The 25765-nt window shown below is 39.2% G+C and overlaps 1 non-coding gene across 1 annotated transcript; it reads right to left on the bottom strand.

Annotated features, from left to right (window-relative positions):
* Positions 1-13918: 13918 nt before the first annotated feature.
* TRNAD-GUC (transfer RNA aspartic acid (anticodon GUC)) lies at positions 13919-13990 on the bottom strand. The gene has a single exon. It is a non-coding gene; the product is annotated as a tRNA-Asp (tRNA).
* Positions 13991-25765: the final 11775 nt, after the last annotated feature.

Consider the following 25765-nt stretch of genomic DNA (forward strand, 5'->3'; position numbering starts at 1 on the left):
GTTTACAAAACATTATTATTCGATAGGACCTGATTATTATACTTTATATGTACGAGTATATCTGTATATTAATATGTATTCATCGTACTGTACTCCATTTATATCGTATTGTGTTTGCATCACCAAATTGTTTTGCAATGTGCTTTACGCTGATGTATATGTATTTATTGTACTTGTTCAATTTTTTATTTTTACTATTTTTTTGGCTATCTTACATGATTTTCGCAGGTTTTCTCACACTTTTTGGGTGTTTTCCTGCGTGGGTTTTATTAGGTTCTTCATTGCTGAACGCCCTAGGTTTTTCCCACATAATTACATCTTGGGCTTATTTCTTTTATTGTATATATATATATATATATATATATATATATATATATATATATATATATGTATATGACGTTACCATTTTCTTTTTTTATATCGCTTTATATGTCCTCTTATTATTATAGTTATGTACTTGACGAAGGGTAAATTGGAAAGGCGTTTATCTATCTATCAACCAATCAGTCCCTTTTTTATACCCTTTGCATCAAATTAAATATGCATTTTGTCTAAAAATTCAGCACCCTCAACACAAAAGAGCAAGTCCAGAAATACGTTGTTGCGTAAATTTGGGACGGAGCTGCTCAGCTCGGTTCATTTCAGACCAAATATATTGGAGGAAATCCTGAGGAACAACTGCGGATCTCTGCAGTGGGATTAGGATACCTTTCTTTTACTGATGTCCACCAAAGTATCTTTCCCTATTTTCCTGCTGAAAATGAGTTCGCATTATTTTTCATTCCGCTCACGCATATCTGCAAAAGCATGAAGGATAGACTCTGCATTATGTATAGTATGGCATTACGTGCACGGCGATACGCGTGCGGAATTGAGTAGGCATGCATGCATTGAACGCCGGTGGGGAGGTGGGTATATTATGCGCCGTTGGCTTGTATATAAATTCGCGGGCACATGATGATAATTCGAGCATTACGAACGGCGGCTGATTGACTTATCGCGTTAGCGCGACGCAATTCATTTTGTGTCGCTAGTCTGGAAGAGGGGAACGGAGGGAGAGAGGGAGATAGAGGGGCGGACGAGAGAAGGGAGGGGTGGGAATGAGATTGGCTTCATTACAATTTTAAATGCGAGCCCTGCACTCCCCTCAGCATTGTTGTTTTACGGTTGGCGGAGGGAATTTATCTTCCTCAACCTCCATGGATGCGGGATACCGACCCTCTTCGCCCCCCCCCCCCACCTACTCCCCCCCCCAAACCACCAGTCCACTTTGCCCCGGGCCAGATACGGGCGGCGGTGGTTAAAATTGGGGAAGATAAACATATCTCCGCCCAGTATACTGCCCTGGTAATAGCTAACTATAGTACATTGTGTTCGCGTTGGTAATAAATTAAAAAGGGTTTAACCCTAGGGGTTCCGACGGTTAGCGGTTATTAATAACATGGTAATTTCCAGTGTAAGAAGTTCAAAAATTTCAGTTTGGTTACAAATTATGTCACAGGTTGGAGAGACATTTGATGGGGCCCTGAGAAGACGCCGATGAGAAACGTCCCATCATTGCTGTGGACTGTTGCTTTACGATTTTTCACGTAACAATATACGAAATACCGATTATGGTTTCCAATGATGTTGCCATAATCAAAGTACGATACGTAGTTGCCCATACACTTTAATACCTGAGGGGGGTTATGGGAAGAGAGGAAGGTGTGTTAATTCAAATTGACGAAAAACCCCAACTTTAATACAAAAATAAATACAGAGAAGGTTAAGTGCAGGCATTAATTATCATTATAGCGTATTATTCCTTCCATGAACAGCGTGTGTTGACGGTTTTAAACGTTTTTCGGAACAATTTAACCTTATGACTTTTCACATCCATAGTATATATTTAACGAACTTTTTTATTAAATAATTAATGAACTTTAAGCCAAGTACCCTTTCCCATTAAGTTAATTTAATGTTTGACTCTTTCCTATATTGGTCCTAAGCATCCAAGGCGACATTGTTAAAATGAAGAGTGGATTATTTAGTCGATAGCAATGGGATATTAGTTCATATCGAGCTACTTTTAAAGTGAAATTTGGAACGTTATGATTTCTCCCTCACACACAGATGTGTGTTATATCATCTATAGTACGATACATGCATATATGCGTGATATGCTCGTGGGAAGAACGTTCTGCTTCCTACCAATGGATCCCAGGTTCAATTCCCGGTTGACGTATCTGGGCAGCGTGATTGTATTGTTAGTACTACTTTGTTGCAGAACAAGAGGTGGAACAGGGAGAGAAACTAGTCCTCCTATCCCGAGAATGCGTCAATTTCACTCATATTTATGTCCTAATTTGCGATGAGCTATGCCCTATGGTGTGAAAACCAACCTCCAAGGTTTGATTGCCATAACGTTTGCAATATTTTAGGAAGCCGTTTGAGTAATTTTCAACGAATTTAATTCGTCCCATTTTTAAAATACCACTTCGATCATAAATTTCATCAATCTAGTAAGTCACTCTATGCACCTGCTCCTGAATTCTGCCTTCTACGTTTCATAATAAAATACACACATTGAGAATTTGCATAATGATGATGAAACAAATTAACTATCATAAAAAAATGAAGGTCATTATTATTTGAATTCCTAGGTGAAATAATATTTTGGAATTTCCTTGCAAGGTTTTCAATGGAAATAATGTGGCAATTTTTATCGCATATTTAAAATATTTCTTTCCGTATTCAAAATTTCCCAGGTTTCTCTAATAATTTTGGAAGCGTACACCACATTAATGTTTTCCATTATATTCCGGTATCTTAATTTTTCATTCGATAAACCACCGCGTGTGATGGCGATTGATATGTGTATACATATATGATTTCGTCGAAGTAACACAGAAGTGTTGAATAAAAAATATACTAAAAAGTAAATAAAATGTAAATGTACTAATACTACTGTTTCTTCCGAGGAAGACGGAACTAAATTCCGTCGAAATTATTAAGAAAGAATATGTGAGTGTTCTTTTTATGTGTTCTTATATTGTTTGTTGCTGTCCAAGTTATATATATGTATGAATATATATATATATATATATATATATATATATATATATATATATATATATATATATATATATATATAAAATATCTTCGAAATGGAACGCTCTTCGGTGACGCACAAATATGTAAAAACACAGATTTAGATTTTTAGAATATAGAAACACAAAGAAAGGACACTCACAATTTGTTATTTGACGTTTCGACAGCACGGCTGTCGTCTTCAGAATCATATATATATATATATATATATATATATATATATATATATATATATATGCATAAAAGTATATTTTTTCCGCACGAGCCTCTAGGGGATTGTTATATACTTCTCCTTCCGGGCGCTGGATCACCGTATTGCGAAATTCCCCTGGTCACATTGCCTCCGTTATTTTGGCGCTAAAAGTGATACGCCTGCAACAAATAGCGCGTGTGTTTCCTCCTGTGGTGAGTATTTCGTACGCGAGCGTCCGCCGCTCCACTAAAAGGCCGCCGAACGAGGTTCGTTTTTCATTTGTTTCCGCGCTTAATATCGAGTGCCCGGAATCAGAATCGCTGCGGCCTCCGCGCGCGCGTTCGCCGTTGTTTATTGCCCTCTCCGCCGCCTCTCCTGCTCCCTTTCCTTCCCTTTCCTGCCCTGCCCCTTCGCCCACGACGTGCATACGAGATGGCGCTCGTCCCGAACATGCACCAGCATTCAGGTGCGCCCCACGTGACTAATTTCGTCAGCAAAGCGTGGACCATCGCCATCCTTTTGTTTTTCTCTTTTACTGGAGTACGTAGCAGTTTGTTGCTCTTTTCTATTGGGCTGAAATTCTTTTTGTTGCTTGATTTCCTCGTACTGCTCGCACCTCTATACCGGTGCACAATACTGTAGTTGAGGGTGAAAGGGGCGTTTTGGGTATTGGCGTCCTCCAACTTGCAATTTCAGCAACCGTATTCCCGCGCCGCCTGTAAGTAGCATTTTTCACTTTCTACCCCCCACCCCCACCCCCCCTGCCAACCTTCGACCCATACCTCCTTTGTCTGCCACCGTTTTATCCTTCCATTGGCCAATGGCACGCTTTTAAGAAATTCACAGTGTGGAGAGTTCGTATGTGTAAGTCCATAGGTTTCATTCCTTTGTCTGCCATTCGTTAAATTAATATTGTTTTAAATGTTTTAAGCAATAAACGGTAACTGACAATTGATACCAGTTACGTTTTGACACCAAAAACATCAATAGGAATCAAGAAAATCAAGGAAAGGACAGAGTTAGTTTCGAGTACATTAGCAATCGTTTAATATAAGCACTGTTCCATATTTGTTTTTCCAATCACGACTACTGATCATAATAAATTTTGGCTTCTTACATTTTGGCAATGATTACCTAGGGACGCCCCTCGTATATATCTTTTAATTATATTAAAATAAATATTTATTTCTTGGTCCTGTATATGTCGTTGTTTTCTTCTTAATATATTAGTTAAGCTATGAGGTTGACTTTAGATATAGTTATTCCGTCGTTCTCCCGTCCTTAACTTTAGCGGGATCACTCTCATCGTTTTTCTTTCTGTTTAAATTAATTAAAATTTGTGAATTTTTAGTGTCAGGATACACGATGGTGCTTGTTTGCTTTCGCTTTGCATCCGGAAATCTTCTTTGCTTTCACTTTCACAACCTCAGGGGTAGTCCACGTTATCGTTTCAGCTGGGCTCTCTCCTCATTCCGAAGACTTCCTTTGTGACCGTGCGTCCTCTTTTGACGTCGTTTCGCTCGTGGTTTCGAAATGGCCTCCTCTTACGCATAAATTCGATATACGAACTCCTTCCAATTACGTTTCAATGTTTTGCCAGGAAAAAACTGTCGTTTTTAGATTAGTGAAAGGAATATAACTATACCTCGAGTGGATGTCTGCACAGCCGACCAGGGAAGCATGCCGTCAAGTCACCGCCGACCGCTGACGTGGACCAATGGGGATGACCGGAGGAAGGGAGGGGGGTGTGGGAGTCACTGACCATCGCGGTTTATTTATTAGTCTTCCTCCGCTAGAGATGGGAGCGTGTTGGAGGGGAAGGGCGGGGTGGAGGAAGAGAGAGTTGACCCCAAAGCCTCGTATTTTGTGATTTAAAAGCAAAAGTTAATCCCATTCGAGTCGATCGTTGTTTTGTTTGCCCTCCCGTTTCCATTCTACGCCGCCCCCCCCCCTCTTCCCCTCCCCCCCCCACAATCTGAGGTTTTCCGAATTTTAATTCGGTCGGAATTGGTAAATTTCGCGATTTTTTTACGGTCCCAGTCGCGCGTGTTTTATTGCCATTGCAAACTTCATTAAAGCTCATCCATCTGTTGTTAAAAAAAACCATCTTTTATATTTATGCATTCATGCTTGGATATTAGTGTGTGCACCTCACTCCATTATTTCCGCGTCCGTGTAAAACTTCGGCTCTCGTTCGGTTCGGGTCAGAGAAATTATTTAATCCATTGTCATATAAACGTATTATTATTACGTTTTCTCTTTTGTTTACTTCTGCCTCACTTTGATTCCTCTTGCTGTATAAATGTTGCCTTTGTGCTGTGTGTTTTTCGTGTTGCGTTGCAATTGCGTCAATATCCCCCACTCCATTGTATGGTCAGCGTCGCACTTTCGTTCACCGTTGTGACCGCGTATGGTTTCTTTTTTTTTTTGGAATCCGTTTTGTAATGTATTGATACGCTCTGTAAGAATTACCGCGTAAGTGGAGAAAATTAACGGCGCTCTTAAAATATCACCAAGGAAAAAACATATTGTCATCCGGGTTTTTCCGCACGATGCAGAATTTTCCCAATGGATTGAATGGAAGGGAAAGAGATCTCACCAAAATAATCACCGAAGGTAATTCTCATGTAAATTATTTAAAATTCACATTTTTCCTCTCCCTTGATTGATAAATAAATAAATAATTTTGTCGGAGGATCGAATTTAACTTTTAGTAACGACGTCCAGATATGTAAAGCACGAAAATTTCAGAATGGTTTAAGTCAACAGTCGGGAAAACTATTACCTCGAGCAGAGGGATAATGGAAATTCAAGGCATATGGGAGACAGAAATATGAATATTCGCTATCAATATTTCAGCTGGGCACTTATGTGATTTTAAATAAAATGCTTTAATGTATTTGTATGGTTTCCAGCTTTTTAGATACGGTAAATTTATTCTAGGAGATGCCGTGACAGTTTCTGATAGAGATTGAAACTGTTTTGTGCATGGATGTGGAGAAGAATGGAAACGCGGAGTGGATGCAAAGGAAAACTAACTAAGAAGCACTAGGCATGTTAGAAGAGAGAGAATGTCTCTCAACAATCTTCTTACAAGTTGTTGAGAAAAATTCAAAAAATAGAGTTTCGGGGTAATTGAATGTCGGTAGAATTATGAAGATTGTGGTAGAGGGCGTGTGTTGGGAAAGCGAGGTAGGGGAGGAAGAGAATAGCCTTGTTTTTCGGGATGTAGGGAGGCAGAAAGGGTGGAGTGGGAGATTTCCATCTGTTGTAGTGTATGCTGTTAGGGTGCCCTGTGTCGCGTTAGGACGGGCCAGAACTGATTGGTCCGTGTCTTTTCCAAAAACCTACCTTGACCCACACACTACTGTTAAAAATTATTATTTTTTACAAATTATTATTTTTTACGAGTGGCTGACGAAAGTCACGAACTATATTTTTTGGTACATTTTGTAATTGCACAGACTCCGTCTCTCTACGTGACTACTTAACCACCTATTTACCTTACTAAATGAAATCACTAATTTAAAATTTTCCCCTTTGATATACTGTGTTGCATCTCCACCTTGTCATGCAATTTCTTTCTACTTCACCGTTTTACCATTGGCATTCGTTTTTTGCCATCAATTGCTCAGACGTTTTGTGACTATGTATCCATTCTTTCTATCCCTAAACTTTTCCCCTCGTAACTGGCCTTAGGTCAGGTATTCAGTTTCCTTCATCCCCGTTCTGATAACATTTCCACGCTTACATAGGTACCGGTTATCCCAACACCCACCGTCTCCTTTTTATGGCAGCATTTGACGGTTTACCTCAAACTGATGTGTACAGAACAACCTTGAGAGCGATGAGCAAACGTTGAAAATGTTCTCTAAGGTTAGTGATACGTAAAAATTGTGGAAATGTATAATGGCATTGATTTTAATCTTTGGTTATTATTCGTGTCACCATAATTATTTCATTTTCCCAGTTCTTAGGACGTAAATGAGTAATCGCATCACCGTAATGACGGTTGAAGATGATAGATATTATAGTACCACATTAACTTACTATGATATTTGATAGAGTATTAAACAGGCAGTAGAATATTGCCCCTACTGATTGCATGTCATCATTACAAGGTTTTAAGTCACTATACTTTTGCAGTATTTTCACATTGAGTGTATCCCAGATACTTTTATGCTGTATCACTCGTAAAAACTCAATAAAAGGTAATGGCTTTCTTGAAATTAGATAGGGTCTACATTTTCTTTTTAACGCGTGTACTTGTAGTGGTTATACTTTAACCACAAAATTCATGGTGAAGCATTATGTGTATTTGTTAAAGCGATATTTTGTAAATTATCAGTTTATTTACTTGTTATCATTCAATATTGTGTTCCGGCCACGAAAACTGGCTTTATTTGGTTATAACCGGGGTACCGGTTTCCGTGCGCGGTATCACCGGCGAACTCTAAACGAAGCCCTCGCCTATGAGAATAGTATCCGGCCTCAAATGATTTTATTCTCGGAAATGCTCTCGCGAGCGTAATTTATGAGTTTAATTTCATTTTGCAACATTTTATAGCTAAATAATCCCCTGGCGGCGGTCGTTTCGAACTGCTGGCGCGCAAAATATTTTTCCCAACGCACATACCACCGCAAAGACCGAGTTGTCAAGCTTCGATTGTGTGTCGATGCATTTCTGTTTTATTGACGGCCGAGTGTTTTATTTTAGTCAAACAGCTGGATATCCATCTATTCTATTTTACTGCTTATTTTATGTGTTGATTTATGCATTATAATCCACTACGCCAATTTGATAGTTGGGACGGACAAGCAAATTGGCAAAGGGCAAAGAAGTACCAGACGGGGCGGGAAGGAAGAATTGTGCTGGAGGAAATTTCGAAAATCAAGCTCGGTTCATGGAAAATATTTTAGACTATGGTATTTCAATGAAAGGCACAATGAAAATACATGTTTTGTATGAAAAGTTTCGAGAAAAGTTTCGGAAAACTAGATTTACTTCAGTTATTGCTACAGTGCCTCTGAATTCTTCAAAGTATATCCCTTGAGCGTCGACACACTTTTGCCAGCGGCATTTCCACGACTCGAAGGCTTTCTGGTGGGCAAATTGTGAAAGGTCCTTAAGGGTACGCGTGCAAGCTTCTTTGACAGCCTTTAGGGCCCAATGGTGGTGTTCTTTGAGGAAGAATTTCCCTTTTGGGAATAGGAAATAGTCTGTTGGTGCCAAGTCGGGACTTCAAGGGGGTTGGGGAATCGTCGCGATGGCGTTGCAGAAGGTCTTCGCAAGCAGAGACTCTGGACTCTGCTCTTGGCTTGATAATGGTGTACACTGTCGTCTTATCAATGCCAATACGATCTGCGATCATGCGCACACTTAACCGACGGCCTGAAGCGTGGACTGCATGCACACGTCAGGGAAAAATTGTTACGGGCACTTTGTACACAAACCTCGTAGGCGCGCATTGAAGGTACGAAAGAGAAGAAATACAGCCAAAACTGCGAGAGGAAAAAAAGAAATAACATGCATTAGAAGAAAAATTATGCGAAAAATTTTATTTCTACATGCGTAAAAGCTTTTTGGAATCGCTGAAGTGTTCAACACTCCTGCGCATACCAGCAAATATTCACACAGATTTCTTGTGACTGATGTACTATCCCATGCATTGCATAAACGTTTATTTCCGATTTAATAAAATCATATATGCGTATGTGTGTGAGAAAGCATTTAACCACCCCAGAGAGTCAACTGGTCGTGGCGCCGCACAGGTGTCTCATAGTATGAGAGAAAAGTGACGCTTTGCTCACGCCGGATGTGAGCGCGCAACTTCCTTACGAAGAGGCGAGTAGCTCCGCTGCTCACGGATTGGGGCAGTCTGTCGCATGTCACTCTTAATGCGCCAATTATTCCCGTTCGGCAGGCACCCGTAAAGTAGATCTGAGTAATAGGCTACATCAGAGCCCGTTTGCGATAGTCTAATGAACGGATGAACGCGTTTAGATATAAAACTCTTGCAAACGACTGCTTACATCCCAATTTGTACCCAAGTTCTTTAATTCCCGTAATTACAGTGTGAATCTGTGTAGTAGCTGTAAACGTTAAAAACGAAACGAAATAGGTACGAGTAAAGTAAACAGTTTCAGGCTTAACTTTGTGGAATTCCTTCATGATGAGGGTAAAAAATAACAGAAACTTTACACTTCCACACACTTTAAATGTTCTACGACCATGGTTTCCTTGCTGCGCATCATCACCAGGTGCATGCATCAAAGGTGCGAGTATTTGCCTTGGAAGGCCGTGATTTGAATATTAAGTGGTTTATGGCTGTCTGGTAAGCAGGCAAAATCTTTAATTTAGTAAAAATTATTAGCATTTTTAGATGCCATTGGAAGACTTCAGTCAATAATCAATTAATACTTCCATTACTTGTTAAGCGAATAAATTATACTCTTTTAATTTTATTATCCTCCTAGTTAATAAATTAAATCTTTCATATATTCCTAAACATTTTCAGTTTGGGTTCAGTACCTCTGTTATATACCTAAAATACATGGCAACCGATCCCAATTAAAAAACCATTTATGGTATGAATAAATTGTGAATATGTCTCAGCTATGGTACTGATTTCATTTTACACTCCAGATTATTTTTCTAAGAGACAATATGGAAATTAATAATAGAATTTTCTTATAACTTTATCTGGAAAGTTTGAACATTTTGTCATTTCAAAATCATGTAGAAAATTTCCGTGGTCTATAGAAAGAAAACCATAATCCCGCGTGAAATGCCAGGGGCAGTAAATTGAACTGGATGGACTTATTAATTTTGCACTAATTTTAAATGAACTATTAACAATAGCCAAATGAAATGTTAACAGTAACACAACGTATGAAATTATAAAATGTTGATTCGAATTTTTTTTAAGAAAACAATAAATAATTATTACGACATCTTATTCCGATCACTGCCACTGACTTTGATTTAGCAATACGTCTTTTTTTCCAATTTTTCTTAGGAGTCCGCGGAATCGTTTGTAGTCATCCGACCCAAAAGCCTCTCCTAGCAGATAGGAGTTATATTGATACAAGGGGATTGACAAGAAGTCAATTAAACGCTACGCAAAAATAACTTATGAGAGTATAGAGAGGTATTTTTAGATTCATTTGACCCTTACTTCCCTCTCCAATGACCAAGACGAATTAACGCCGTAAAAAATCGTGGACATCAAGTTAAATGGAGTTCTTATAGACGGTGCCTGAGTTGAAATATTTCAACACTTCGAGGCATTGTCGTCGAAAATTCTCGGCAAATGGTTCGGGGGTTTGATTTCGAGCACTTTGCGTTCGCGTGTGGTGGCGCCGCGTCCTGCAAGAATTAATCGTTTGGCGCGACGGCCGATTCTCCTCGGACGCCCTCCGGTGGATGTTCGGCCGTGTTTGCCCGGCCCGGGACCGAACTACCCCCTCCGCTGTTTCCATTGCACCAAGCGAACGTGCTCCACCTGCAAGTGGGACGTGCCCGAGAAATTTCCCCAGGTTGGTGAATATTTGATGGATTCCCGCCGTGCGTTGTGGAGCGAGTCAATTGTATTTCGCCAAAAACGCCAGTTGCGAACCGCACTTCGCGATGATAATCGGCACTTTCATTTCTCGGATAGGCGTCAGGGTTTCATACCGGGAACTTGTTTTTGGGGTTGAATTTATGTTGTTTCCAAACCAAAAATGAAAGAATCAACTCAATAATACATAAACCACGTTTACACCACAATATAACACTCCCAAAAAATTTCATTTCCTTTCCCTACTACCCAACCCTTACCAAAGGACTCCCTGAAAGTGTCCAAACAAGTTGACACAATGCACCACGCGTGTAAACCCAAAACACACTCAATAATCTCTTGCGAAACGCCGAAGACCAAACGACCACATTAGAAATATCGGTTATTTACGAGATTAAAAAGCACCACTTGCCAACGCGCAAGACTGGACAGCACCCGATCATTAGGTTCAAAGAGCACTTAGCTCATAAAAAAACGGTCATTTTTAACGGAGCAGTGGTTGAAAAAAACATTAATGAAACAGACCACGCTATCACGCTCAAAGATTTAAGGTTAATAAAACAGACAGATAAATTCGAACTCGACGCCACCGAAAGCGCACACGTACCCATGCGACAAGAAAATATTATGAACAATGTGCCAGGCGTCATGAACAGCACACTTTTCCAATTGGTTGAAGATTTTAAACGAGCTAAAATTCGAAATGCACCAGCGTTCATTTCTAAAAATGCACCCCTCACCCCACCTCTTCCCCTCCCCCCTCACCCACATTGCTACACCTCCCCTCTACCTCCCCCCCCGCCAACTTGATTACTCAATTGACATCGAGCAGTGCTTCGATGCTGACGTGTTCTCGCTGTCAAGCCCTTTGCCCGTTGATGGTTACCGGTTCATCGAAATAACGCTATAGGAGCCTTCTAAATATCTTATTATTGGATAAAGGAATGTACCCAACTTCATATTCGTAGCCAATATCTTACACGCATTCTTCCATCAAATAATGAGTTCCATCGCTTAGCCTGTGACTCATTTTCAACGCAGAAAAGAAAGAAACGTTGTTTTACGCTCATAAATGAGAATTAAGGATTCCAATACCCCACGTTTTTTTCCTGCGAATGTTTATTCATGGAAATGATCGCGTCAATCAGATTTGCGAATTCAGCCGAACTCATTTTCACGTCGATCAATTATGATTTTTTTTAAATTTACCTTTATCGTTTAATTTTATGTTCAAAATTTAAAACTTCATCAAACGATTTGGTACTCACTTGTTCAGTCATGTCCAAATAATTTTGCTTATCCCGTTTTTAATAAAATCAATGACACGCTTACATTTTTCAAATAAAATTTAAACTTTCCGTAGTAGCCTTAAAATTGACCTATCTGACCGATTTTTGAAAGTTTTTACTTCACTCAATTAATCAATAATATGTTATCTTTTTCCTTTCTTTTGCAGTTTATGGTATCCACGAGTTGCTGACTTGAAAGCCTTTGAAGCTGTTGGAGCACACATTTTAAGTAAGTCTCAGTCATATGTCGGAATGCATGCCCATGAATATGCCTCAAATTTAATAAGCAGTCTGTATTTTGAGCTGGGCGAGGCTTACTGAGCTTGCCAAAAGAGACTGAGATGATTTTAATGAAAAATTAATCAAAATGTCAGACAAATTTGTCATGTTAGACTCTCTTAGTCCCTGTTTCTCATGTTAATGTTTCCAGGTTGCTTGAAAATTCCTAATATTTCTTGCGTTTACTGCTGCGTTTAACTACCTCAAATCAAAATGTTTATTTCGTCATAAATAATGTACATCGTTCTATAGTTGTAGTGCTCATTTATGTATGATTCCACTGTAAGTGTAGCACGGAAGAAATGAATTTTAAAGACAGTATTAGCAAATAATTAAGAAAATATTTCCAGCATAGGTACAGTTGAAGGCGTGTATAATTTGTGGGATCGGGAAATATTTATGGAAGAAATCTGAAAAAAATGGAACGCTTATTCCGAATCAGTTACTCTTTTGCTACCAGATACACAGATTGGTAAGAAGCTTATCTTGAAATTGACAGGATACATTGGAAATGCGACCGGCTACTACAAGTTGCGCTTAATTCACAACATTGGAGCGATTTTAATTGTCTTCTGCTGCTACTGTATGCGATGTTCGTTTGCCGAGTTGCGGTTTTACTAATTCTACAAGCCTTATTCCATGTCTTCATATCTTATGTAGTAATAGCTTTCGTTTTTAAACAAAAGGAAATTCGGTTTTATCAATCACAACAAATAAAGGAGCAGGCAGTGGTAAAAATGTTAGCATTTGTTATAGTCTTTTAAATGAAGAGTCGGGCTTGTGCATTAGAATTCCAAAATAACCTTTGACTTCACCGGAGAAGAAGAGCTAATGTATCGTTAATCCCCAAAATTAAAATTTTAGTTTTACTATTATTAAGAATGTGAATTTAGCATAAACTATCCTCTGCGATCTGTCGAATAGTTCTCAAATCAGTTAGGCTCAGCGGGCGCCCGTGATCACCAAAGCAATCCACCACCAATCCATGGATATTATTTTAATAATGCGTATTTTGATAATAAAAATAATTTTCAAACAAAATGTAAATTTTTTTAATGATGCAAATTTCTGTATGCAAATTTCTTAACGCAAAGGTTTTCATCGGTAGGAAACCTCTCGGTTTTTAACGTAAACATTATTAAGTTAATTCCTAAGGGACATTTTTGGTAAACAGGATGCCAAATGATAAATTTTAGAGGTTTTATTAAATTTTTAATGAAACTGGGGAAATATCATTGAAAAAATACGAATACATACTTTTTTTTTGACATTGTCGGTTGATGTCATGCATTGATGAATAACTAATGCAGAAGCCATATTTCAGAACCAACAGCGTCACGTTTCAAGAAAAGTGCGAGAGAAGCTTTCTAGATTTTGGCGATGAAAAAGGGTATATTAAAGGAGGTAAACAACACTATAATATGTAGTTTTAGGAAATTAGTAAAGTTATGGACGAATTACCATCCCAATCTCGATTTTCCATCTAATTTGAAAAATATAACATCCTCCCCGGCGGGGAATCGAACCCCGGTCTCCCGCGTGACAGGCGGGGATACTGACCACTATACTACCGAGGACTGGAACCTTGTAGGGTTTTTAAACCTAAGTCTCTTACAACGTCTTCCCTTGGCGAGTAAATCGGTGTGCCTTCCTAACAAGTTCGCAGAACTGACTCAAACGCTCTCATTTAAACGCTGGCAGTGTTATATTTCCAATGCGTACAAGCTCGTACATCAGTCATGATCAGATAATGCTTGTTGTTTTGAGGTAGCCTCGGAATTGCGGGTGTAGGACGTAGGTGGGTGCAATGTTCCGAAAAAGAGGCAAGGATTGAATATTTAAAAGGCATTGAGTGAATAAATGAGACGAGAGTATATTACAGGTATTAATTAAATGCTTTCCGACGTGTGTTCCACTCCTGGATAAGATGGCGCGTCTATCGGGGCAAATACGACCCTCGTGTCTATTAAGGGGAATACCGGTGAACACAAATCCGGCATTTGCGCTCAATACGAGCACGTGATCCTGAGGAGGATAGAAAAATCGGGACCCTCAAAAATGAATCCATTAAGGATCATTTAAATATACTCTAAAATGTGCTAATCTTCATCAAGTAGGAAAATTGAAATGGATTATTTTGATGGATTGATATTTTTTATGAATGATTCCGTAAAAGTAATTCTCTGTTATAAAAATGCAGTATTCATAATGATAATTTATGAATAAACAAAGCAAAATTGTGACTATGTCTTTAAAGTTTAAGATTTTACTTATTGATTTCACCGATGCGAATTTGTTTCACTCCCGAAATCTGTTTTTCTGGCGTTGTCATTATTTTTGATCAGAGATAATCCTTCCCCGGCCTGTTTTAAGTTGCGCTAGCATCTTATATCTTTTTTTTTCCGAAGATATTTCCAGTTCAGCCACAGGAACTGGAACTGTTACACATATTCAGGACACATCCATGCATTCTTAGATGTATCCCTTAGTTTGCCTATACGAGTCCCCGTTGTGATACATTTTTTATTTCGAGCGTATCCAAGTTTCTTAGAGCTCGAAATTCATATTGAAAGGTTACATTTTCCGATTACCTCCTTAGCTTGTCGATTTTTCAATTAAAACCGCAAGTCTGGATCGCCTCTAGCACTTTTACCTCGTCAAAACCTATAAATAAGGCTTCATAATCTTTTATAGTCATGGCGTTATTTTTATAATACTTTTCTCTGCCCAATCTTCTCTTGTCTCATTTTTGCTCCAATTCTTTGTCTCTTTCAAGCCAAATAAAATAGCATGTAGCGATATAAACAATGATTGATATCAATAATGAAATAGGAATTCCCAAAAATGAGAGGAATGCTCACAAGAACGTCTGGCGATCGTAACTTTCTTGAGCATTGCTGGCTGTAGACCTTAGGTGTCTTCACCCACACATTGAACGGATAAATATCAAAGCAGCCCACGTGAAATCTAGGTGGAGAGTTCTAGTATTTTAATGTGCATTTCTTTTACTCAGATTATTATTTCCTTAGAAAACATGAAAAGAACTTTTCAACTCACTTAGCATTTGAAATGAACATTGTTTTTATTTGTATTTCTTTGGAGGCTTGAAATATCTGTTTAAAACTTTCGCGTTTCGCACTTCTGAGACTGATTGTATTCAAATAAAGTGATATTTAAAAGAGAGTTTTCTATACGATTCTACCCCTGGCTAGCAGAACCCTGAAGCAAAATAAATCGTCCCAGAAAAAGCGATTTCTTTTCGCAGTTATGTATTTCTTTGTACCTGCAATGGGTTTTTCGGTCAACCTTCACTGGATAAAAATTCCTGATATAAACAGCTTCTCATGCCACAGATAATAATACAATTTGAATTTGAAATGAAGTGTTGATTTTGAATCATATTAATATAACTATTAAAAGAATTTGGCTCGACCCGTGCTCGGACTTGAAGATATATTTTTTGAAGCCTTATTGCCGTGGCTACAAGTAACGCGGTACCGCGAGATAATGGATATTGTGTTTGGGCTGAACATTAATGGCGACTCAGAGGTCTTTCTTTTCGGGGGAAGTTCTCTCACGTATTCATTTATTCGAGGCACTCTACAGAATTCGGTCTGCTGGTCCTCCCGGCAACTCATAATTTTTCTCGAGCAGGATGACCTTTAGGAGGGCGCACTTTCCGGCGCAATAGGATTCATCAGGAGCTCAGGGACATTGCCACGCCTTCATTGAAGGCGCCAGGGTGGTGGTCCTTGGGTGCTAATGTATGCAGAAACCTTGGAGGGTAGGCCCCCACTCGGATTTTTCTCCGATTCGATACTAATTTCTGCTTCACTCGCATTAATTTTGTAATATTTATTGGACTTTACATGATTACATGTACATTTTTGTTTAATTAATGGGACTTATTTTGCCATATTAACGGCAAAAAATAGAAATTGTATTAGAAAATAGTTGAATCAATATTTTTGAACAATTTAAACAAACTTCACACCAAACGATGTATTATAGGAGGATGGTATCAAGACAAATACCTAGGATGGCTTAAGTAATATTATCAGAAGTGGGCAATGTCAATGTAAATCATAAGACAGGATTGATAATGAATGCAAGGTAGCAGTTGTCTTTTTAATGTGTTACAAGTGGGCATGAGTGGTGCGCAATTGACCGTAATATGTGAAGGCCCTGTTTACTTGGAATTTTTCGCTTAGTTTGTCCTCAATTGTATTTTCAGATTACTCGCGTCTATTTTAGGGAGTCTATTCGTATTTCCCGTATTTCATGAGCTGCATAAGCTCACTATGCGAGCGATGTTTTCCATCTGTTCGACTGTAAATAAGTGGTCAGTTAATTGTGTAATAGTAAACATTTCCATTGAGGCACGTATTAATGTGTATTAAAGTGACTATCTTGAAAATGTTCATTAAAGAGGGAAATGCTTGTGTGACATTATTGGGTTGATATTGTTGATTGTTGGAAGAATATTTTATTACAATAAAAATTGTCTTTGGTAATTTTATTATATCAATAATACATTTGTACTAAATTTTACCCTACCATGAAAAAATCAAAATACGCTTACGACCTGGGTTCAATGAATGCTTCATCTTATCTAGGTTTTATTTATTTGCATGGACGTGTGAAACTTCTGAAAGTGCCGTTCACTAAGAATGGACGGTTGCGAAATTATCATATCGTTGAAGACAGAATGAATGAGCTAGATACTATAGTTTTATATCGGTGGATGCAAATAAATAAGCATCATGTGCATTTCATTTTATGTGAAAAAATGTTTAATCCATTCATGACTTAGGAAAAAAATTCTCCCAGGCGGGGAATCGAACCCCGGTGTCCCGCGTGACAGGCGGGGATACTGACCACTATACTACCGAGGACTTATGCATAAGAGAGTTTTTCCAATCTAAAGTCTCCTTTAACGTCTCCCCCCTCCATGACGGTGTGTGAATTGAGATTGTACCTTCGTAACAAGCTAACAGGGCTGGCTTATTCGTAATCACTCAATGTTAAATATACCATGGAAACATCACCCATATTGAAAACTGCCAGCTGACCACAGCAGTACTGGGGACATGTGAGATGTGGTGATTTTATGGAAATTCACCTGCGCGGTTCCTTGTGGCATAGTTCTTTTCCTTAAATTATCTCCTGGCGGTAATAACTCAGCCAATTTTCGGGCAAACTTCCATGGCGTTTTTGTCTTAGATTTATAATGTATTTAGGCAATTCTTCTATACTCCTACCGGCATTCCAGACTGTCCGTTTCATTACTTTGGGTTAATCAGCGAGGGTAGAATAGAAAAAACAACAGGGTGGTGAAGTGGCGCCCCGATTCCGAGAGCATCCGCCCGGCAAGTGGAAAGATCCGGTGTTCGAGCCCCGGTCAAGGAAATATTTTTACTCTTGTGATCCGTTCGATTCCGCCTTCCCCACCTCTATTGTGTTCGTCTTTTATGTGTGTTTCTATCCCTTTTCCTTATATCTGTTTCTGTATATAACAAAATATCGGATATTGAACATATTTTTGTCAGTACAAACGCAGACATAGTAGTTGGAACGGAAAGTTGGCTCACGGGAGATATAGCAAACAATGAGGTTTTTCCAAATGGTTTCGCAATTTACAGAAGGGACAGACCAAATAGGTTGGGTGGGGGAGTATTCATTGCAGTAAAGTCACATCTTAGTAGCCAACGATATGAATGCGACGTTGATGATATAGAAAGCGTTTGGTGCAACATTAAGGACTACAACGGCAGAAGCCTATTCGCGTGTTCATTTTATAGACCCCCAGATTCTAACACAGATGTCCTACACAAGCTCGAAGAACAAATATCCACTATCAGCAGCAGACATAGCAACAGTATTATTATAATCGCTGGGGACACAAATCTACCGTCAATTGACTGGGACACGTACAGCGTAGGAAAATCTGCCAAAAACAGAGATTCATGCCAAGAACTCCTTCATATATTCACAAAACACTCCTTAGTACAACTTGTGAAATCACCAACACGGGGCCAAAGCATACTAGACATCTTTGCGACATCTAAGCCCGAAATCATTACTAACATTGAAATAATAGACGGAATCAGTGACCATAAGGCTATTCTTGTGGAGTTAAAAACTAAGTTCGTCAAAATAAACAAAGAAAAGCGTAAAATATACCTATACAACAAGGCAAATTTTAACGGACTAAGAGAATATTTAAAGATAAAATTACCGGAATACAAGACAAAAACACTGACAACAAATACAGAGAACACTTGGAATTATTTCTTAAATATTTTACGCGAAAGAATGAAGACGTACATCCCGTCCAAACTCAAACGCGACAGTAAGGAACCTAGATGGTACAACGGGGAAGTCAGATCGGCATTAAGAAGGCAAAGAAAGCTACAGTCAAATTTCAAAAAGAGTTTAAAAAGTGACGATATAAGTTATGTGAATACAACCAAACAGCTGCTAAAAGAATGTCGTAGTAAGACGAAAAGTATTATGCGCACAGCCCTACACTCTTTTAAATCTAAAATGCTAAGCGAATATCTTGAGGAAAATCCAAAGTCATTCTGGTCCTATGTTAGGGAAATACAGGGTAAACGTCCCACTGTTCACTCTTTGAAGACGGAAAATGGAGAAATCATTACAGATAGCGTGAAAAAGGCAAATATTTTAAACCATTTTTTCCAGAGCGTCTACAACAAAAACACAAACGCACCAAACGATCCTCCACACCCACCCGGGGAACACATGAGCGATCTTACACTGACCAAGCAGGGAATAGTAAATCTGCTCCGTAGTATCAAAGCACACAAGGCACCTGGTCCGGAAGAAATACCTGCTAGAATATTAAAGGAATTAGCTGAAGACATTGCCCCGTTTTTACATATTGTTTTTCTAAAATCGATAGAAGAAGGCTCAGTGCCTCGCGACTGGAAGCTAGCCCATATAACTCCCATCTATAAAGGCGGCGTTAGGGATAAACCAACCAATTACCGACCCATTTCTTTAACATCGATCTCTTGCAAAATATTGGAACACATTATTGTCACTAACATTATGAGATTTCTTGATAGTAGGAAAATACTAATCCACAACCAGCACGGATTTAGGAAAAGTAGATCTTGCGAAACACAACTTGGTCTCTTCATTCACGATATACTTAGATCGGGAGAAAACAACACACAAGTCGATGCAGTATTCCTGGATTTCAAAAAAGCCTTCGACAAAGTCCCACACAATAAATTGTTACATAAACTTAAATACTATGGGATCAATGAGAAATTAATTAATTGGATTAGAGACTTCTTGTCAAACCGCAAACAAATAGTAGTCATAGATGGGTTGTGCTCAACGGAGAGAGATGTTACTTCGGGCGTCCCCCAGGGAAGTGTAATAGGGCCTCTTCTGTTCTTAATATACATAAATGACTTAAGCACACACGTTAGTAGCAATCTAAGGTTATTTGCTGACGACACGGTGATATACAGGGAAATAAGGAGCCAACTAGATCGCGAGCTACTCTCTAGAGACTTAGACAATATCTCGGAATGGTGCAATAAATGGGGATTAACACTTAATATAGATAAATGCGCAGTTTTGAAATTTTGGAATAAAGGAAGCGAAGAACAGGATATAAACTACAAAATAGAGGGTTCAGTATTGACTACGGCAAATCAAGTTAAATATTTGGGAGTTGTTCTAACACCACACCTTTCATGGGGAGCACATATCAGGACAATATGCGGATCAGCTTTAAAGAAACTTGGCTTCATTAAACGGGTGGTGGGGAAATGTGATGAAAAAGTTAAAGAGAGGTGTTATTTTGCTCTAGTTAGACCTCATTTGGAATATGCCGCAAGTATTTGGGATCCGTGGGAGAAAATTTGGCAAAAAGATTTAGATAAAGTCCAGAGAAAATCCGCTAGGTTCGTTAAAAATTGTTATGATAAGAACACAAGTGTGACAGGTCTCTTAGGGGATTTAGGCTGGGAACCACATGAAGTGCGGAGAGAACAAGCTAGGCTTAGACTTTTAGAAAGGTTCAGAACTAACGAGTTTAACTATGACACTGAAGGAATTATAATGGCCCCACACCACCTAGGTAGATCAGACCACAAAGATAAACTAAGGGAGATAGATTCCAGGACAGATAGGTACAAATACTCATTCTTTCCCCGAACAATCAGAAATCATAATAGTAAGAAACCGAAGTAACTTTAGAAATATTAAAAACGTTGAATTAAAAGTCGGAAAAAATTAAACACTATAGAGATGTTAGGTATACTTTCAGGTGCATGTGTATGTAAGGTGTAGATTGAGTGTTTGCATGTGTGTGGGGTGTAAATTGTTCATGCAAGAATTTATGCCAAGTTTTTTTTTTTTTGATATATGATTTTGTGGTTATTGCATGCGGTTTTTTTTCTCTTTCTTTTCTAAATTACGGGTGGTGTCCTAACACCCCCCGCCACACGCCCTTGCGGTGGCTTGCGGGGTATTAAATAGATGTAGATATATGAGTATATATATATATGTGTATATATATATATATATATATATATATATATATATATATATATATATGATATATATAGGTGATGATGACATAGTAAGTCAAAACCCACGTCGTGTTTAATAAAAAAATATGTGGAATAACCAAGTATTTATTTTCTGAAATGAATCGCTTCCACAAAGTGACGCCTGAAACCATTCTATTCAGCTTAAACATACTTAAATGTGATTGTCCTTTTACGTGTTTTCTATTTTTTTGTTGTGCTCTGTTATGCCGTGAGGAGAGGGTGCAGGGAAGGTTAGTGTGTGTGTGTGTGGCTGGATTCTGAGCTATGTGTGTTTAAGGATGGAGTTGGAGGGAAAAGAGAGGGAAACGTATCTACTTTTTTATGCACACAGAGATATGACAAAAGCACGTAAGCATTTTGGAATACATCCGAGTCCTAACTTATTAGTTTGTAACTCTATTTTCGGAGAGTTGCTTCCCATTGCTCTCTTTGAAATAATCATTTTATTTTGGTTACGAAGTCAAGAGGTCTGCTGGTCGCTTTATCTCCCCGGCGGCTCAGGAAACTTTCGAAAAAGAGTATACTACCTTGATCAAAAAGTTCCCGGAATTTATTCAGAAAATTAAAAATACAAGTTTATTCATCTAAATCTATATTGTCCCCTTCAAAGTAATCCCCATCGACTGCAACACACTTATGCCAGCGCTTGATCCAATCCTCGAAACATTTTTTATATTCGGTTTTCGGTATGTCCATCAGTGCTTCCTGCGATTTTTCCATTACTTCCTCTCGGCTGCTAAAACGCGTTCCCCGTAATGGTTTTTTAACTCGATTGAACAGAAAGAAGTCACAGGGAGCCAAATCAGGTGAATTCGGTGGCTGTTGGATGGTATTTGTTGCATTTTTCGTCAAAAAATTACGAATAATGATAGCACTGTGCGACGGTGCGTTATCATGGTGCAAAATCCACGAGTTTTCTGCCCACATTTCTGGTCTCTTTCGGCGAATTGCTTCACGCAAACGTCTCATAACGCCCAAATAATACTCTTTGTTTACTGTCTGGCAAAAATTCATGATGCACTACACCGTTGTAATCCATGAAAACCGTCAGCATTGCCTTCTTTTTTGACTGAAAACGACGTGGTTTTTTTGGTCTCGGCTCATTTGGTGAACGCCATTCACTTGCCTGATGTCTGGATTGCGTGTCGTACTCATAAACCCACGTCTCGTCTCCAGTGATGATCCTTTTGATGAATGTGGGATCGGATTCAGCCTCGCAAATCATGTCTTTTGCGACGTCAACACGGTCTCTTTTTTGCATGAAATTGAGGTCTTTTGGCACCAACTTTGCTGCTACACGACGGAAACCCAAATCATTAACCACAATGTCTTGGGCGGATCCATAGGCAATGTTCAAGTCCTCCGCTATTTCTCTGATGGTTAATTTGCGGTTATTGACCAACATTTCTTTTACTTTATCAATTTTTTCACCGACTTTCGATGTCGATGGTCTGCCACTGCGTTCATCATCTTCGATTGACTCACGACCACTTCTGAACCGCTCGTGCCACTGGTAAACGACCGTTTTTTTTAGAGAATCGTTGCCGAAACACTTTTCCAACATTTCCAACGTCCGTGCGCCACTAAATCCGTTTTTTACGCAAAATTTAATACAAGTTCGTTGTTGCAAATTTAAATCCATTTCTGCAATTGTAAAAAATCGCCAACACACACAGAGATAGATGTACTCTTGGCTACGTAACTTTTGCAAATGTCAAGTTATGACACTAAGATTTAAGGGGAATATCAACAACAGATGTACCAATTTAACAAAAAAAACAGAACTCAAATCGGAACGATGGGAGCGCCACACGGTGGTTATTCCGGGAACTTTTTGATCAAGGTTGTATTCATTTTTTGGAACGAGGAATCGATTCGCTGATACTGTGGATCAACTTGTCCGCTCGGAGCTGTAAAATAAAATGTTAACCTATTGGTTTCACCAGGAAACCATGCCCGTTATACGTGTGCCGTTGGAAGGGTCGCAATACAAATATCAACGGCGCAAAAGAAAATAACCGCGATATCGGATGTGTATCATCATGAGGTCGTGTGGATATCACCCCGACCTCTGGTGATTGGAATACGAAAGAGGGCGTCTGTCGCCACCCTTTTTATCGATGCGAGAAAGATGAGCCATGCGCGTAATTCCTTGAACACCCGCTCTGGTTAGGGTGAAAATATTAGATATGAAAGGAATACACTCTGGCGTATCGGGAACGGCGGAGTGAGAATGAGAAATAAAAATAGAAAAAAACGTAAACCGTTAACACACAGTGGCCTGGTCTCAATTTATATGTTTATCTCGCTGGATGTTGGCAGCCATACACGGTTTCAGGAAAGAGTCGGTGGGAAAAGGGTGGAGGAACGAGGCTGCTGGGGGTTTTCACTCAAATCCAACTCCATTTTCTGCTGCCGTGTTTTTCTCCCGCGCTGTGGATATTTTTAATCGTCGCTGAAGAGAGCGAAAGGGAGGGAAAAGGAGCGAGAGAGATGGCCGAGGAATTGATCTGACGATCTCGCCTGGAGTCCTGCCAGGGATAGTCGCCTTCCAGCTCGCGCGGGCAGAGATAAATAAACGATATTTTCTTCGGGGGTGACGTTCATTCCTTGTCTTTCCCTCTGTTTCTGGCTCGAAAAAAAATATGAATCCTTTTAGTGGGTTCGAGGGGGTTACGATTTTCCGCAAGTAAATATGACAAATAAAAGGAACGAATATAACCCCGCTCTGCTTGCTCGTGTTGCATCCCTCCCGTGGTCCATCGTCGTCCCCCCCCCCCGCATCCCCCTTTCCCTCTCCCGCAAGCGCCGCGCTAACCACTACGAAGGGACCAATGCGGGATAGGTGTTCCTTTTTTTTCTTCTCGCGAGGGTTTTCTCCTCTCTCCAGCTTTTCTTTCGGGAATGCTGTGCCCTATTGTATTCCCTCGAAACGTGTTATGGTACATTCACATACAGATATCAGAATACTTCCCCGAGTGAAATATTTATTTTTGAAACTGGGTCGTCCAATGAATTCATCGTCTCCCGTTTGCAGTTCACCTTCAAATCATTTTTTTACATTTTTTTATCGTGGTAATATTGTTCCCAGTGAAACCTACGCTATATCTTTTTCTCAGAGAACATATTCATTTGTCTTAGAGGATGCCCAAATTTCACGACACGAGAAAGTTACTCCATTCCTCTCTCCCTCTACCTCCTATCCCTCATAATCCTTTTAGCAATGTCCTCGCTGATGCTATTTTGTCGTAGAGAGTCTCGACTTCCAAATTTAATATTACGCATAAATTGTGGCGGTATTCAGCTATGGTTGGGACCGTCCATAAACTACATGATTGCATGTAAGGAAGGAAAGGTCATGGGAATCCTCTCCGATAACCATTTCTTTCTCGGCCAAATATGTGTCTTCTGGTTACTCACCACAGTTTTGCCTTTTCTCCTCTAGCCTGAGACCATATCCATTCTAATGCTTTTTTAGTATAAATTAAAAGTCCTTGCATGATAAAAATAGGACTTAGTGGAACATCATGAATCTTCCTAATTACGAAATTGGCGGCAATACCTAGGTATGTGAATACCACGCAGATTTCCACATTCGGTAAATATGGTTTAAATTAATATCTAGAATCATAATTATGTTGATATACTGTTGTAAAGAACTCTCGCTTAATCCTTTTTAGGCACAAATAATGTTTAATTAAGAAATTACTGACGTAATAATTATGTGATATGTGGTAACATATTGGTGACATCATCTGATTAAAATGAAGTGCTGTTTGGAATTGAATCTAATTATTTATGTCAATGCATCTGGAAGCAATGTATGATTAATCACTGCTGTATGTAAAATGAGCAACCGCGTATACCCTCCGATCCGTGAGCCTAAATGACCGAACGGTATGTCAAAAGAAACAAGCGTCACCCGGGAAGCGGTATGGATGCCCCGCCACCTCGCTCGCGTCACCCTGGAGGGAGGGGCAAGGGGATTAAAAATATTGCCATACTCCAACAGGAGGTCATTATTTGGGGGATATCCCTTCCCCCTGGGGACATCAAGAATAGAAACGTAAATATTAATTTTCTCATTCTGTAATATGATGCGTCTAATGTGATTGAATGAACCCTATAGAGTTACTTTGATTTTGTAATTACAAAATCGGTTTAAAAAATAAAATTCACTAAACATCATGATCATCTGTGACTCAATACAAAACCATATTTGTGATTGGCAAAAAGTAGTGCCCTATTACTCGTGCCGTGTAATGTTTGAGGGAGTGCAGAACTAGGATGCAGAACGCACCAACGAGAAAAAAAAATCGCGTCATGTTAGATAAGCAAGATTTTCTTATTAGTCTGGTAAGAGGAAAGCGGTTGTGCTAGGGTTTTTTGGGAGTAAATGTCAGCTCTTCGGTATTTCGTTCCTTCTCCGTGCGTAGTCAGTAACTTAAGTTAGTTAACGTGCGTAACTCTTCTCAAACTTCGAAATCATCGTTCCTCATTGGCAAATCCATGCCAAGTAATGATAATGTACGAAGGCAATGAAAAATTTCCCTCGCTGAGTAACTAGCAAACCGATTATACGAGGGTAGACTGAAAACTAATGCACACATACTTGTAGACCACAAACAAAATAACCGTTATGAGTACTCCTGATGGCATGTGGAAGTGACATTCCCCCTCAACACGCATGCGCAGGTTTGAGGTCGTTACATTCATCCTGTGTCCTTCGAGAAGCGGAAGTATGGAGACGTGTTGTAG

This window comes from Hetaerina americana, unplaced genomic scaffold (assembly GCF_022747635.1).
Source record: "Hetaerina americana unplaced genomic scaffold, ioHetAmer1.1.p SCAF_19, whole genome shotgun sequence".
In the NCBI taxonomy this organism is placed as follows: domain Eukaryota; kingdom Metazoa; phylum Arthropoda; class Insecta; order Odonata; family Calopterygidae; genus Hetaerina; species Hetaerina americana.